Genomic DNA, 17,173 nt, shown 5'->3' on the forward strand with positions numbered 1-17,173 from the left:
GAACCTACATTATATTTTTCAGCAATTTGAGATACAGTAGCTATCTTGCTGCATCAGACTACATCGCCAGCATCTGATTCTCATGTACCACCATGAGCTGCATGACTGTATAATCTACCCTTCTCAAGTCATGTTTTTTCTTTAATAAAGTTACACTGATTAAACAAAACATTGCTCTTCAGATATTTTTTATACTGTATTACACTATTTTGTTTTCTTTTCAATTAATCTTTTATGCCCCTGCACCACTTCTATTGTTTGCAATAACAGGCTAATCTTTGCATGTCTTTGTGTTAACAGAGTGCATGTCTCCATAAAAGGAACTTTATACACAACCCTATCAGAGCTAAATATTTGATATAGACCTGTCGTCTCGTGTCTTAATTTTGCATGTCTTGATTTGTGTGTTGACAGTGGTCAGTCACACTTAAAAGGCTTGTAAATGTAATTCAAGTAAATTTTAACATGTCATATTTAACTTAAATCATATAAAATGTAGTTTCGCAGCAACAAAATTTTGGCCTGTGAAAATGCTGATTGTCTAGTAACTAGTATATACATGTTCAAAAGTCTTTAAGTCATTGTAAGGTGCTTCACAATGTTGATTCTCATTCACCCATTCACACACACACACTCACAGACCAGTGGCAGTGGCTGCCATCCAAGGTGCTCGGCTGACCCACTCGGAGCAATTTATCGAACCACTGACCCTGTGGTCCGTGGAAAACTGCCTTACCAAATGAGTTACCAAAGAGGTTTCTATTCACACCATAGAGTGTTTCACATAAAATAATAGCCTAAGACTTATGTGGATGAAGTTTATTAACAGAGAGGTGTGGGTGTTTTTGTCGCTGTGTTTTGAGTATAGGCCGATACACAAGTAACAGTATGGTAGAAGCTGCATCCCAAGGCTCAGAACCAGTCAGAGTTAAATGGTTAGGTCTGAATTAAATAGGGCAAATGCATATCTACAGAAAAACAGACTTCTCTTCCACTAGTCTCTACTCTAATGCCTCAGGACCTTAACTACAAATTGTACGGCAACGAATGAGAGACACAAGAGGCTTGTTCAAAATTCCTGAAAGTTGACACTGAAAGTGTTTGAAGATGAGTGGACTTCTTTTCACTCTAAAACAAATGCAGCAAGGCAGAAGTTCAAAAGGAAATAGAATTAAACATTTTACGTCTTTTCAGGATGTCTTTTGAATGATGATTGAAGACATCTAGTAGACATTTACATGAGATTCAAAATTACAGTTTGTTCAGTGTCTTTTCATGGCATTGTCTGAATGTCAAACTCTACACAAGATACCAAATTTAGGTTTCTTCAACGTCTTTCTACAAGCATGTCTTGTAAACTTTGACTTTACGCATTTATTACTTTCAAGTGAATGCACACACACCAGAAGCAACTTAACCGAACTTACTTTGACATGTAGAACAGAGGAACTGGGGATTGGATTGTTGAACCACTTGGGAATTGGTGAACAACCTGCTCTACCTCCTGAACTAAAGCCACGTACATCTACACAAGAAGAAACAAACCAGAATCCAAAGCAATCAGACAGGTTGGCTAGAGGACAGGTAACTAGGGAATAGCGTACAACAAAGACATCAGAAAGAACTTATGTCTACATGCTGAATCTGTACTGGACATTTGTGGAAATCCAGCCTCATTTACATGTTTGGATATTCAAATTATTATTGTATTTGTCCAAATTCAATTTTCACAAAATTGTCATAACAAAGATACAACAAAAAACGTCATTTACAATATGGTACAGATCCTGAAAGGCTGTTGTAAAAAATTTCATTTGGACCGTTGTGTGGATGAGTAATTGATGTTTACACTTGACATTCAGGAGATGCCCTCAAAAGACAACATGATGACATGCAGGCAATGTCCATTTTACCATTAAACCATATATCCGTTTGCCTCCTTTTCTAAGATTTTGAAACAGACTATACAGATTTAATACACAGACCTCTGGACATGACTTATATTTGTTTTATATATAAAGGTTTTTTTGTGGATGTACAAATTAGGTAGTGTATTTGGGCATCTGGTTTTTATTCTTTATTCTAACTTTATTCTATAAAGTAGCTTGATATTACTTGTTGTGAATTGGCACTATATAAATAAAGTTTTGAAAGAATTGAATTGAATTGAACTGTCATAGCCAAGGAACCCTTTTTTGTAGGTCATTACACATCTAAAATATATTCTAAATGAAGATATACAGCACAAAACCTGTTTGGAACAGACATTTAATTATTATTATTTTGTCTGTTTGAAATATGTAATGACCTCCAAAATATTTTCCAAACAGATGTTGCAAACAGAGGTGGGGGTGCTGGTGCCAGTCCCACTGGTCTAGAGACAGGGTGCACCATGGACAGAAAGCCAGTCCAGTTCAGGGCCATACATAGATACAGACAACCATTCACACTCAAATAAATGGGCAATTAAGAGTCACTAATGAACCTAACTCCATGTCTTTGGACTGTGGGAGGTAACAAGTGTACCAGGAAGACACTCAATCTCCATACAACAAGGCCACAGGACAACAGAACTATTTGATTGCAAGAGAGATTCTTACTCTGGATCAAGTTTTTACAGTTTTCACTGATAAAAGACAGATAACTGATCAAATGGTAGAATGGGTGAGAAGGATTGAAAAAAATATATTGTTTTGCAATTGTTTTTAGAGTCGGAGGGTTTATGAGTTTGGGGCTTGAAGAATGTGAGAATAAAGCTGCCTCTCACCTCTTCATTTTATCTGTGGTTAGAATAGAAGATAAGAAATCCATGCAAGCCTCCCCAAACCTCCTACCCACCCCTCACATATAACCTAGTTTCTCAAGAAACTCCCTGAACTGTCAGACTCCAGAGACAAAGCAAATAATAAAAAAAATGAGAGGAGGGGGGACAGATACATAATTGATGGTGTGATGCAGCTAGGATCACGTTTGGAGGATTACTGTTTCTATTGGTGGGGAAACTTATTTTATTCTTGTGACATCACAGTGAAATGTATAAAACACATCTCTATTTTTTAACAAGAGATTTAGAGGCTTTCCCTAAGAACCTAATGGATCAGAGCTATTTCTAAACACAGGGACATTTTCTGTATTGTGAGTAAACTCCCACTCAGGTGAAATTTTATTCGAAACTGGTTTGAGGCTAACCCTAATGGGAAGCTTATAGTATTTTTATATGCTTCTTTCTAAAAATTTGTAATGAGTAAAATCAGACATAGAATTCAAATGTGGTTTTGCATAAGACAGGCCTCAAATCTGATAAAACGGTTTACAAGTGCAAAAATCTGCAGGTTCGAGCAGCAGTGCATTAGAGCTATATTCAGTCCTAGAAATGAATGAATGAGGAACCTGGCTGTCTGCATTATACCACAAATATCACAAATGTGTGTATGTTTTTGTGCAAGTGCATGCACATTTTACCCCATCTCTAATGATGTCACAACCTCAGTGATAACAAGCTGCTAAAAGTGACATGCCATCAGTTGGCATAGCTCTGATGACAGAATGGCACTGGCTGTTTCTCACACATACACACACACACACTGATGAACCCGGAGTGAGTTTGGACCTCCATCCCAGTGCTGGTCGGAACACCCTCCCCTCTCTCCAACCACTATAACAGCCAGCATTCACCTTTGATCAGGACCCAAAATGGCAGCGCAGGCTCAGCTGATATGTCAGACAGCTGCCAATTAGATCAGCTCAGCCTCAGGCGAATGGATTCCAGCCTAGCAGATACCCAGCTTGTTTTCCACACAGGCAGTGGTAATACAGACGCTTTTTCCTGCCCACTCTGCTCACACTTTATGCTTCCAGAAGAGCATGGTTTTTCCCAAACTTAGAATATTTATCATTGCCAAGTGGGTTTGTACATGAACGAACATGCCTGTACACTTCAGATGTGTCACTTTTCTGTCCTCAAAAGCTCATAAATTATTTCACACATAAAACTCTATTGGGCCAGATTTGCTTGTGCTGGACTGGTCTGAGTATTACAGGGCACTCACTACTCTGCAACCTCCAAATGTGACTGCTGTCAGCAGTAGTGCAGAAAATGGAAGGCACCACAAATAAAGACACAGTGTATGAAAGTCTTTTGAATGCAGAATGTCTCTGTCTCTGCATAGTCTTTTAGGTGTTCCCTGTTCAGAAAAAAATTCAAACCCCTCTGTAGTAATTGTAACTTTTAGCTACAATTTCTGAACATCATCAGTACAGTACTCTACCTTGTACAGTATAAGCTAATTCAGATAAACACAAACACACATAAAAGTGAGGAGGAACATAATGACTGCAGTATTGCAAGTGGAATATATGTTCATTCTTTCTGAAAACAAGAATATTCAACTATTCAATTCAATTCAATTCAACTTTATTCATATAGCGCCAATTCACAACAAAGTCGTCTCAAGGCACTTTACAGAATAAGTCAAGATTTCAAAGATGTATAGAGAAAACCCAACAATTCCCCCTTCAGCAAGCCCTAGGCAACAGTGGAGAGGAAAAACTACCTTTAACGGAAGAAACCTCCAGCAGAACCAGGCTCAGGGTGGGCGGCCATCTGCCTTGAACAGTTGACTAGAGGCACACTGTTGTAGTATATTCACCAAGAGGCCTAGTCATACTAAAATAACTGCTGGCTTCTCAGGAAAAGCTGATGCCTTGATGAGAGTATGTCTCTCTAAAATCAAAATATACACCTTCAAACTTATGCTATGCCATAATGGTGATCCAAACCATGCTCATTGAGGCCATGCCATCACCAATGTATGTATAGTACCTTTCACTTATAACAGTCTGGATGGGCTTTTACATCTATGGCATGGAGAACCAGATGTCCATGGTTTCTGAAAACAAGCTAAAACATGTATGTTGCCAGGATCTTTCAGCCCATCTGACATGAGCTCAGGCCCAGAGAACTCAGTGGGGTTTGTGCACAGAATGAATGTATGGGTTCAACCAGCTGATCCTGCATCAGTTTTAGAATGCCAGAATTAAAATGTTCATAAGTCAAATCAAGAGTTTAGTTTTGAATCAGGACCTCCAGTGTTTAGAGCAAGTAATAGTTGGAAAGTAAGTTGTGCCACAGTCAGTACACAAATACTATGCAATCAATATTTTATCTTCTTGTATAAACAGGTCTACAGTACAGTATATTTATTTGTTTTTATACTGAGCATTTTGGTATGAATATTTGATAAATTCGGAGCAAAAATTCTCAGATGGATTTAAAAAAAAAGTAACAGTGGTTTCACAGGTTATTACAGGTTACATTTGTAAAATGCAAATGTTATGTTCCCCAAAAATCTTAAGTTATGCCAGTTTTGTTTTTGTGCAAGCACAAAAAAATATTACATTATACCAAATGATATAGTTTTTTTAATAATATTCCTGTAAATCTATTTCTTTCAGGGGCCTTTACTGGCAAATATTAGAAACTAACTACTATCATCTGAATAACCTCAATTTGCCACCAAACCTGACCACTGGTTTGTCCCTACTGCAAAGTCTGAAATTTCCTCATTTACAAAGTTCATATTGAAGTGGTAAATCATAGTTAAGTATGATCATGATAGTTTAATGGCAAAGCCAATATGTGTACAGCCACCTCCAAGGAAAGTGTAACAGCTGGCATCACTGTTGTTAATCGAAAAAAATGCTGATGTTGGTGTTTGAGAGACAGCAGAAAAAGCCCTAATATTTGAGCAATTTGAGATTTTTGAGATTTGAGCTAATTTTATATATCATACAAATGATTTCTGATTTAGGCAGCTTAATATTCAAAGTAACATTTTTAACACACTTCAATCAAAAAATAATTGATTTTCACAACATAATATCTGCTGTTTAATTTTTTATTTTTTCCCACAATTTTGTACTTAATTGGTGAATCAGCCACAAGCTGGTTTATCTGTTATTCAGAGGTTTCAACATCTGACACTTTAGAGATGAGAGGATTAAAGCACTGCATTCACAAGCACACTTCTGATTTGGTGAGTAGCTGTTCCAATCTAGAGCCGCAAATGAAAAGCTTAAATACAATCATTATTGACATTAGTTTTTGTTGCAGCAGAATGACTGTACATTGTACATTCATTCATTAATTCTGGGTTTCTTTTCTCCACAAAATAGGCAAGTTATTGGGAGGTAGTTGGATGGAACTGCTCGATTCAGGGGTCCTTGATGATTAGGACTGTTTGGCCTTCAGTTAACCATTAAGGGTGGGTTCTATATACTAGTAGCTGTTTGATTAGCTGTTGTGTAAGAAAGTGGCCGCTGACATGCTGTCAGTGATGGCTTGACCAGATCAATAAGCAGATCTGGACCCCATCATGCTGGTGTGGGAGAAGGTGGACCAAAGAGTTTAGAAAACTCTGCCAAAACAGAACAGCAGCCCTATGAGCCCGTTACAAATGCTTACAATTAAGTTTTTTAAAATTTGTGTTTGTTTTGTGATAAATAAAACCAATAAAGGATAACAGAAATATAAAGTTTAGCCCTCTCAATTTAAGAATGCCATTGAAGATATTTGTGAGCATACGATGCACAGACATGAGAAAACTGTACTTTTCTTCTTAACTCGGACATTTCATTCTTTGTCTATTTTAACTTTTTCATTGTCTATTTTTATTGTAGCTTTGATACAATATGATCGATTTTACATCATGAAACATCCTCCATTTATCTGTATAATTTCTTTCCACAGGTGCTTGGTAAACTGCTTGCTGAGAAAAATCATGAATGCTTTTCACTTCAATGTGCTAAAAGGAAAAGCTGTAGAGCAGGAGTCATCTTTGACAACAGATGACTGCTGTGAAAACAACATTATGATAAAATCGAGTTTTAGTGGTAAACATAAATCCTTCAGTAGGGACAGACTACTATGACCTGCATGGTCATATAACTGACAAGTGTCACTGAGATAGCATAATGGACAGCAGGCTAACCTAGTGGCTTGCTGGCTGTTATTACAGTTATAGTTTATTTACAACTGTTACTGAAAATGACTGCAGCAGATTGATTTTTGCAGCTTTACTTCCTATTATGTATTAAGTCCTAATAAGGAACAGTTCTAACAGGTGTGTCATCATTCAGTAACTTATACAGTACAAGTACCGCAGATTTATTGAACTGCAACTTTGATCATTTTCTAAATGATAAATGCTCTGCATATAGCGCTTTTCTACCTATTGGCACTCAAAGTTCTTTACACTACTTCTTATTCACCCACTCACACACACAATCACAAATACACTTACACGCCAATGGGGGAGCTCCTATGCAGCTGGCCAACACTCACCAGGAGCCACTAAGTTGTGGTTCAGTTTCTTGTTCAAGGATATTTTGACATGTGACAGAAGGGGCCGGGGATTTAACCAACAATTCTGGGATTGGTGGGCAACTGCTCTACCACAGTTGCCCCATTCAGGGACTGTAAAGAGTGTAGATCACCTGTGTTTTTGAAGCAATCAGAGCTCAATATGCAATTCAATTTGAAAGGGCATATTTTTTGGTAATTATTGCACAATTGCTCAAAGTGTTATTCTTTCGTGTTTACGATATATAATGGGGGATAGCCTTTCTAGTGATGATTTTTTTTATCAACATGGCACAGTAAAATCAAAACTGGCACTGTTTGCAATTCCCCTATTAAATTAGTCAGGAAATGTGGTCTGTTCTTCGTTGCAAATATCAACAAATGTGGCAAATATCAACAAACACAATATTTCTAAGCTGATAAAACACTCCTGATCATTGATATCTTTATTTTACACACCCTTTAAACAAACAAAGTAATGGCAACACTAGGTGGCAACACTCAGTGTCTCATTTACATGCAGCTGATGTGAGTCATACCCCACAAAAAAAGAGCTCTCAGAAGAACTATGTTTAAGAGTTGATGATTATTATTATTATGATTATTAAGTAGCTGGAAAGAGTTACAGAGTACTCTCAAGGACTTTAGATATTCATTAGTCCACAGACTCAAACAGCCCTCTCTCAACAGAGCAGGTGGCCTATGACACCACTTATCAGATACTTGCAATGCATTTACTTTGTCACTTCAGAGGTGGCATTTCACACTGTAACTCATGTGATTTCAACAACACACATGAAAAACAGGTAGACAAAAAAACCTCCAGGTGATCATCAAAGTGTCAATGGCATAACAACTCCACAGATCTATGCCCGCCTCTCTGAGCCAGTTGGTCACAACTGATAAAGCCTTCTTGGTGAGCGTTAAAATATTTTTAAGAACTACAAGCATAACTTCAATTGCCACAGAACAGCACCTTTAGGATAAATATAACCTGGATGACTTAAAATGTTCACAGATGGTCATCAGTCCAATGTTAGTTACGTTGTCTGTGAATGGAGACTATTAGGTCCTGGGGCAAGTCTCCATTGAAGTGAGTGCCCAACTAATCACAATGCAGAATGCTCAGTGAGAAAAACACAACCCTAGAGTAACAGCTAAAGACAACACAAGATTTATTGGAGCTGGTTAACATCTCTGTTCAATGCTGTTATGTTCTGTTCTGTTCATGTCAACCATACTCAAAACACTGAGCAGGCAGAGCATCTATGACAACCGATGAACCCACTGGTCTCCAAAAGCAACATTAGATAATGCACAACATTTTCCAAAGACCACCTTGACACTTCACAAGACTACTATGAACATGTCTTGTAGACAGGTAAAACAAAAATAGAATTGTTTAGGAAAAACATTTAGCACTGTGTGTGGTGTAAACAGAGAACTGTGTACCAAAGTTTAAAAAAAAATCTTACCAACAATGAAGAACGGTAGCAGGAGCATCATGTTACGGCCCTGGCCCTATGTGATGTATTTGTTTTGCCTTTTGAGTTGTATTTTGTTTGAATGTTTTTGAATGAGAGTGACTGTTTTTCTTGTTGTGTGGATCTGTGTATTTGAGTTATAGGTGCCCTACCTGATTGGCTGGATTGGAGGCAGTGCCGTAAGCTGATTGGTCCATCCTACACTTCCTGGAGTTTAAAAAGTATGGTTCCCACCAGACTGGCTTCTCTGGCAATAGCACCTGTTCTCTGTCCTTGGCCTCCAAACCTTTTTGAGCATTATTTGGATTTTTGGATTGTTAGGCCTTGTGCTGCTGTTTTTGTTATTGTATATTCTGTTAATAATGTTACTCCTCACCATTGCTGCCTTTTACATAAATAGTGTAGGTGTAAATAGTATTCCAGCTTTAGGGGTGAACTGCCATTTTCTTTTGACTGCTTTCTCTTGTTTTCACATTAGGGAGATAGGGTTAGTGACTGTGTTTTTGTTTGTTTCTTTCTTTCTAGAGCTTAGCTAGCACTTTCTATGGTAAATAGCTTATTTTGTTTATTGTTTTGGCCTTGGTTCATTCTGAGTTATAGTGCTTCATGTTTGTAAGACATTTTCTTACATGTAGAAAATAAATTAAGGACTTAATTGCAAACGTTTTCATTTTGGACTTTGGTTTGGGGACCGGGGAGGGAACAGCCTTATTTATCCTTGTATGTTGCACCCCTACCTCCTAGACAGGGGCGTAACAAACAATGATTTGGAGCATCTTTGTTATCTGGACCTGGACTGCTTACCATTTTTAAGTTTATCAAAGTATACTACAGGATAATGTCAAGGTGGCTGTATAAACTGAAGCTCAGAAGGTTATACGGAAGAACAATGACCCTAAACACTCAAGTATACAGAATAGAGTAGATTAGAACAGAATAGAATTGCACAATAGGGGGTACAATGAAATTGTAGGTACTCTGACTGACAACAGTGCACTATAAGACATTTAAATTCAATACAATACAATAAGGCACACAACATTAAATATAAAATGCAATAAATATGCAAATTTACAAATTTAAAAGTAGAACAAAATAGGGAATTTTTTTTTTTTAGAAGAGTCCGAAAGATGGCCAGTAGCAGCTCTCTGTTCAAGTTACTCTTCCTGAGGATGCGCAGGAAGTTCATCTGCTGCTGACTCTTCTTCACTAAGGCCTTGATTAAGGCCAGGAGATGTCAGCATAGATGTGGGTGCTCAAAAATTTAAAGGTGGTTTCCACATGTTCCCTGTTGAAGAGGTAGGGGGTGTGGTCTTGCCTGTGTCTCCTGAAGTCCATAATGATTTCTTTAGTTTTATGGACATTCAGGTAGCAGATAGTCCATGAAGAACATCCTCACACAACTTTTGACTTAGCACACTGTAAAGTGTTATGGTGATGGCCCAGTCAGAGTCAAGACCTCACCTAATAGAGATGCTGTGGAATGTGGAATCTGGCTGAGCATAAGCGGTTCTGAAAGAAGGAATAGTCAAGAATTCTTCCTGAACTTTGTGCAGATAAAATCCATAGCTACAAGAAATGGCTGCCCGAGGTTATTGCTTTCAAAGGTAGTTTAACCAGGTATTAATATACTTTTTGCATTAATTTCTCTACCATCACTTTGATGTTTAATGTGTGTATAATAAAGACATGTAAGATCTTTGTGATTTGTTTTTGTTTTGCTTTAGAAATCAGATCCCATTTCATGACAAATTTATGGAGGAAACTAGGTCATTTAGCAAAGTGTCATTACTTTTTTGTATGGCTATTGGGGAACAGCATATAGATTTAATAAAGCTGTTTATGAGTCATGTTTTGTCTGTAGTGCATATAAACAAAAGAAATCATCAAAAATGATCCAGAACAGTGGGAAATTAAAGATTTAATTTTAAAGGCCTTTAATATTTAATATTATTTTGTTAATAAAGACTGAACCTGATAGGTCTTTGTGCTGAATTATGACAGATGAACTTTTTCAGCTTCTGTTCAGGATCATCATATGAGTAGCTGAGATGGGTGTAGATGGACAGCCTACACTACTCATTTTTAACTTTCCCAGGATTGTATACAGTATCAAACCATACCATGTCACCATCAAAGATGTACGATTTGTAATGGCTTGTAAAGCCTCCCCTCTGATAAAGGGGGACCAATAAAAGGTAGCCAATTCAAATAAATCTAAACCATCATGTTGCCAACTGGTGAAGGTAGTCTCAGGACCAAATTCGTTTTTGAATTTGTAGCATATCAAACATGTTGAAGCTAGGAATTACTAGTCCACCAGTTCCAGGGTTTTTGGTTCAATTTCTGGCTCCTCCTGTCACGAGTCGAATTGTCTTTGGTCTAGAATTCTGATAAAACCATTGGAGTTAACAGTGTATTCTGATTTCTGGCAGAGGTATGTTTTCGTCTTGGGAAAATTGACAATTTCCCCTTATTTCCTTTGTAATGATTCATTGTCCTTTTTTTCTACCTCCAAGATGTGTGCACATCTTACTGAGAGGACGTCAAAAACTTACCACTGAATGTATCAGGTCCCTTTTAGATTTTTTCATTTGCTAGTGGCCCTCTGGAAGCCTGAGTCTACCGCTGGTCTCTCTATACTCTCATAAATAAACAGTGATGATGCCGTCAGGGTCAAACCCCAATCCCCAGCCGTCACACAGTACGTTATTATTGTGTCATGTTTTCAGTATTCTTCCACCTACTAAATGTGTACTTTCCTCAATTTCCCAACTGCTTCTTTGTTCCATCAGCTTAGCTGTTTCCCAGCAGATGTTGGTCATGTTTCTGCATCTGTCTTCTGACGACCTCAAAGTAAAGCTGTCCAAAGATGTAACAGAGAAAGTCATTTTGAAATTGTCAGCCACCAAAAGCACATTGCTCCTTGGAACCCACACACTGGCTTGAATTCCGAGTTGTTCCTCTTCCTCCTAACTTTGAAGCCAGACATTAGATTTCTGACTTGTTAATTTGACCTTTTACATATGCTTGCGGCTAAAACAGCCTCAATCAAGGCTATAGAGGCAGCAGTGCATAGTGCGTAGAATGATACTTGTGCCACACCAGGGTAGCCCCACATAGCCCCACATAAAAGCTATGTTATGATTACTCAGAAGAAATACTGTATTCATCATATATGAATAAAATTAGATAGATTGTTCAACTTATGTAAAAGGTCACAATATTCTATTCAGAACCTTTTGGTGCCCAGAGGAAAATAGAACTCACCTAATGAAACTGGATTTACACAGGGGGTTTATCTGTGTCCCAATAACATTTTAACTCGACCTTTCAGAGCCATTTTTGGTTATAGGATCTAAAGTTACAGTGGTGAAGTGAGCCATAGAAAAGAGTGTTATAGAGGCTGTTAATATACTTGTCAAAGAGAGGAGAGGTATTTCCCCATATCCTCTCCATCTGTCTCTGTTTGGCTGAAGTTCAAAACTGTAGTCCAAGCTGTGCTGTGGAGTGGAACACTGCCAAAATGCTGATGTAATTTCTTAAAGATTGATGTTTGTAGAGTTGTCTTGACTTGGCCTTTTACAATCAAACAGTCATCTTACTTTGTAAATACAGACTGCTGCAGAAACTGATCTAGAGACCCTAATCAGTTTCTTCCCTGCATGTTCATTTTTCAGTGGCAGCCCACGGCCAGGATCAGTCACCAACCATTACAATGGCACTTTAACATTCGGCTACAAGTTTCATAAGCAAGAAAAGTTGAAACTTTAATCTAATGCTGAGCTCAGCCTGGCGTTAATCAAGATCCATAACATACAGTATGTGCTAAAGGCAAAACGTACTTTCACCATGGAATGTATACTACAGTGTAATTAACACTGGATTGAACAATAATGGGCCTACAGTGGATTTTCTTTAGTTCCTAGTGGGAAGGGGGATAGTTTTGGTCCATGTTGAGTTTAGTGAAACCATATCTGTAATCCGTTTACATCTTCCATTCATTCCACACTCATTAGTGGAGTCATGGTGTGAGACACAGCCTAGGTCAGCCAGATACTGGACAGTCCTATGTGTTGATATTAGGAAACATGAACTTTTCAAATGGTTTCTCAAACACCCTCCAGTAAAAGATTTGAGCAGAAATTTAACTGTGCATTATTTATTTTCAAATTGGGGTTTGCACTCAAATGTCCATTGGATTATAAGTGTTTATTTAGGAATATAGAGCACTCTTCCTTAGAACTCACCAAAGCCAAACCTTCAAGTAATATAGTGACCAATCTAGCTTAGATATTTCAAGAAAAGTTGGGATATTGTTTAAAAAGTAAATTATAAAATATACATATACATTCACCTTCCACTTAATAAGGAACACCTATACAATCTCATGCAATACAATACAGCAGCTTTTGCCATGAGTTCTACTTTTACAGTGTTAGAATTTCTCCGAAGAGGTGGTTCTAAAGTTTTCGCCACCCTGAGGTGGACTCATTTATAATGCACTCCATTATGACTCCACCACCCACTATGACCTCAATAACAAACAGAGAATAGAATTATCACCTTTCTGATAGTTTCAGAAATTAAATTATAATACTGTAAAAGTAGAATTCATGGCAGAGAGATGAACTCCTAACTACTCCTAACTAGAAGCAAAAGCTGTCTGAAGTGTTTGTCTAGCAATCCATTAGAAGCTGAATCCAAGGCAATGATGCACTGGCTACCTATTGAGATTGGCTGAGGTCCAGAACGGCCAAACAGTGTGTTTTTATGTTGAACACATTTTTTTGCCATAGCTGGCTAATGTTATAACCCCTATCATACATTATTTTACTGCAAGAAAGGCATCTAAACTACTTTTATACATTGGTATATTAACAAAGAAGTTTAGTAGGCCTGACAATAAAAACAATAGAATCCATGTGTGTGTGCCACATGGATTTTAATCAATTCTGCCAAAAGGAGTGCTCAAATACCAGAGTTTCAAAAAAAACTAAAGTCTCTGCTGAAAATCAATCTCTCTTTCATGAACACTGAACTAAATGTTACGTGTGCTGTATGCGAGTTCTGACCTGCACCGACACCTGGTAGTAAGGAGTCAATAAACTTTAGTGTCTGTTGTCTGTTTGTTTATACTTTTCACATCTATACTTCTCTTATGTATACTTTACCATCTATGTATGTTAGTATATTATTATTATATTATATTTAGCCTCCAGTTTGACTTTCATTTCAATTTACATACCATGTTTGTATGTGGTCTGGGACGTGTGCAGCACCTTATAATAGATTATTTGAAATACTCAGCCCCAAACTTAATATTAGTGGTCTTTATAATGTCATGGAGAACCAGGGTCAGCATGCTCACTCATGCACAGCAACATGTAATACACTGTGTGCAGTGGTGGTATAAATACACAAACTAAATACTCAACATTGAAGGAACTGGTCTACACAGATTTCTACTACAAGTACTTGTACTTTACTCAAACTTTACTTAAATAACTTACTTTGATTACAGTAATTATGGCAAAACATGTACAGTAATTAATTTAAAAAATAACAGTCAGAGGTCAGCGGATTTTATTACTTTATGTGCTGACAGGTGGTTAACCCATAATAATAGATCAGCATTCATTAATTCATAATATTAAAAAACATATCTTATTGTTATATTGAAACCAACGAGTGGTCTTAATGTTCAGTCTACTCTGTGAATATTAAGTGAAAATAATACATCCCTATCATCCCAGCATTTAGAAACTTATTGTTGAACTTACTTACTTATTGTTGGTGGTCTATTAAGCTGCAATCCTCCGTGTCAATGAATAAACAGGTGCTACTGGTCATGCTGTGGGTTACTGTATGTCAGGGTATAAAAATTAGGGTTGTGTTTCACATCTAAACATCTAAATTAATCTCCAGCTGTCAATGCAATCCCCCTCCTATTTGGTGTCCTGGGTTTAAAGACAGACACACTGAATGAGGAGGCCATGCTTTGAGGTTCACCCACTTGATATGCAAACTCTGTGGCTGCTGAGGCGCTCCTTCCCACCCAGAGATCAATAGATGAGCAGAAGGCAAACTTTACCCCAGGCAAGTGCATAATCAATAGCCATGTAGGTTCTCACTAATTAAACTGCCACATTAATATATCTCTCATTGAAAGCTACCTCTGGATAAGAAGAGGGGAGAGGTTGGAGGGGCTAGATGATGAGATTAGATGAGAGAGGGAAGAGGGGGGGAAAAGCTGGAGAAGAAATGGGCCAAAGACCTGAGGGAGACCGTGAGAAGTGGTGATTACTCTAATCTGATTAATAACAATTATTTACCCAGTTACAGGTTTATAACTAAACATGTAGAATTGAGGCTGAAAACATAATTTAGTAGATGGCAAAAACATCAGCATGTAGATAACTTGCGTCAGCTCATTTATTTTTTTAATATAGTTAATCCTAACCCTTAAGAAGAAACACGAATATTGTCTGACAATACTATTTAAAGAAAGTAAAATACAAATAAACTGAATGTTTTCCCTACAAACCAAAGTGCTGAGATCAAAGCATGCCATGTCAAGTCCACTGTAGCTTTAAAAGCTATAAAAATCAGTAGAGCATATTGTAACCTCTCTGCTAAAGGCTGTTTTTACTGCTGTGTTTACTGTTGCTGGTTAATATGGGCAAAAAACGTCATGTTTGTTTTTTTAATATAACACAGCGCCTTTATTAAATGCTGCATGTTTTGTAAGCTATTTCCTTTGGTTAATTCAGTTTAGTTTTTTTAAGTTGAAATCTGTGTCTGCTTCCTTACAATGGTTTATTGTGTATTTCATTAAAATGTGATAATTTATTAAACATTCTTGGTGCTTCTGTGGATATAACCATCAATGAAAAATTGGCATCAGTTAATTTTTTACAATTTCAAGAATTCTCTCTCTATAATAAATCACACATGCATCCAAAGGGCTTATCCTGTTAACTGTTGCACGGGTGCTATTGACAGTTGTTGCTTAATAAACAGCTCTAAACCTATGGGTAAACTTATAACATCATGCCTTTGGACTGTGGGAGGGAACCAAACAAACACTGGGAGAGCATGCAGATTTCCACACAGAAGAGCGCCTCCAGGGAGCCTGGATTCAAACTGAAGATCTTCCAATCCTCTTCTGTGATGCCCAGAAAAAGAGACATTATTTTTCATTTACCATGATGAAAGTGCTCCTCTTGGAACTAATTTGTACCAGAACCCATACATTACCATCATGTGAAGCTGCTCCATTGACTCGTTTTCATGGTAGTGCCATATGTGTTCTATATGTATTTTGACGTTCATCATACTTATATTACTCTTAAATATCTACTAAAACTAATGCACATTAAGTCTGCCCTTAATTCAACTTGAGCTGCGAAAGAAGAAAGCAAAAGGAAGGAAGGAGAAAGATTAGAGACTAAAGAAGCAAAAACCTTGCTAACAAGCAAAAAATAAGGGCTACATAGAGAATTGGGGAGCAGGACAGACCAAGAGAAAAGAAGAAGGAGAGACACGGGGAAGGGGGGACAGTGGATTAGTGTAAAGCAGGTGGAGCAGAGGAGGAGGCATTAATATGGAATTTATTGATGAGGGACGGAATATGCAGACGGAGCAGAGTGGAGGCGAGGCAAAGCCAGCGTGCCGTGGAAGTCCCTTACGTTAGCAGTATGCGCTTTTCCATTTACACACTCCATACATACTAATACACTCACACACACACGCACCCGCGAGCACACACACACTCACACACCTCCATTCCTTGCAGCCATCCATCCATCCTCTGCTTACAGCCAGAATCTGATCAGATTTCTACCCTAAAATCTGCCTTTGTCTTTTGAAACTTGACAGTTATTAACATATATTACAGAAATTTATAGAAACTGTAATATAAAAATGACTGTTTGTATTTTCAACAAACCACTTAGATGTTGGGCGCTGAAGCAGCGGGCATCAGCAAGAGAGAGGCTTGTTTCAATAAATCTTTTATATATGAAACTAAATGTAAACATACTGAATTTATGTCTGTACACAATGCCTATATGAAATATTCTACACATAGATTTCACCAACAGTGAATCTGGGCTTTTTTGATATGAATCCCCAAAAAAAGCTTCTTCATGACTATAAAACAACCTGCACAAAGACATTCAAGTAAACTGAAAATATAAAACAGAATATTTGGTAATTCAAGTATTGACTCCCTACTTGGTATTTAGTAGATGCACCTTTCCAGCATTGAGCATGTGTGGATAAATCTCAATCAGCTTTGAACATTGTAGAGGTGGTCTTACTCGAA

At 37.6% G+C, this 17,173-nt stretch overlaps 1 protein-coding gene across 18 annotated transcripts in view; it reads right to left on the reverse strand.

Moving 5' to 3' along the window:
• Positions 1-17,173, reverse strand: part of rbfox1 (RNA binding fox-1 homolog 1) — a 334,608-nt gene that overhangs the window by 226,320 nt on the left and 91,115 nt on the right. For 2 of the 18 annotated variants that reach the window (XM_067488477.1, XM_067488478.1), the window contains exon 3: positions 1,428-1,525. The exons of the other annotated variants lie outside the window; for them this stretch is intronic. The gene's annotated coding sequence lies outside the window, so the exon portion shown is untranslated. The remainder of the gene's footprint in view (positions 1-1,427; positions 1,526-17,173) is intronic. 18 annotated transcript variants of the gene reach the window in all.

This window comes from Channa argus, chromosome 20 (genome assembly GCF_033026475.1).
Source record: "Channa argus isolate prfri chromosome 20, Channa argus male v1.0, whole genome shotgun sequence".
NCBI lineage: Eukaryota > Metazoa > Chordata > Actinopteri > Anabantiformes > Channidae > Channa > Channa argus.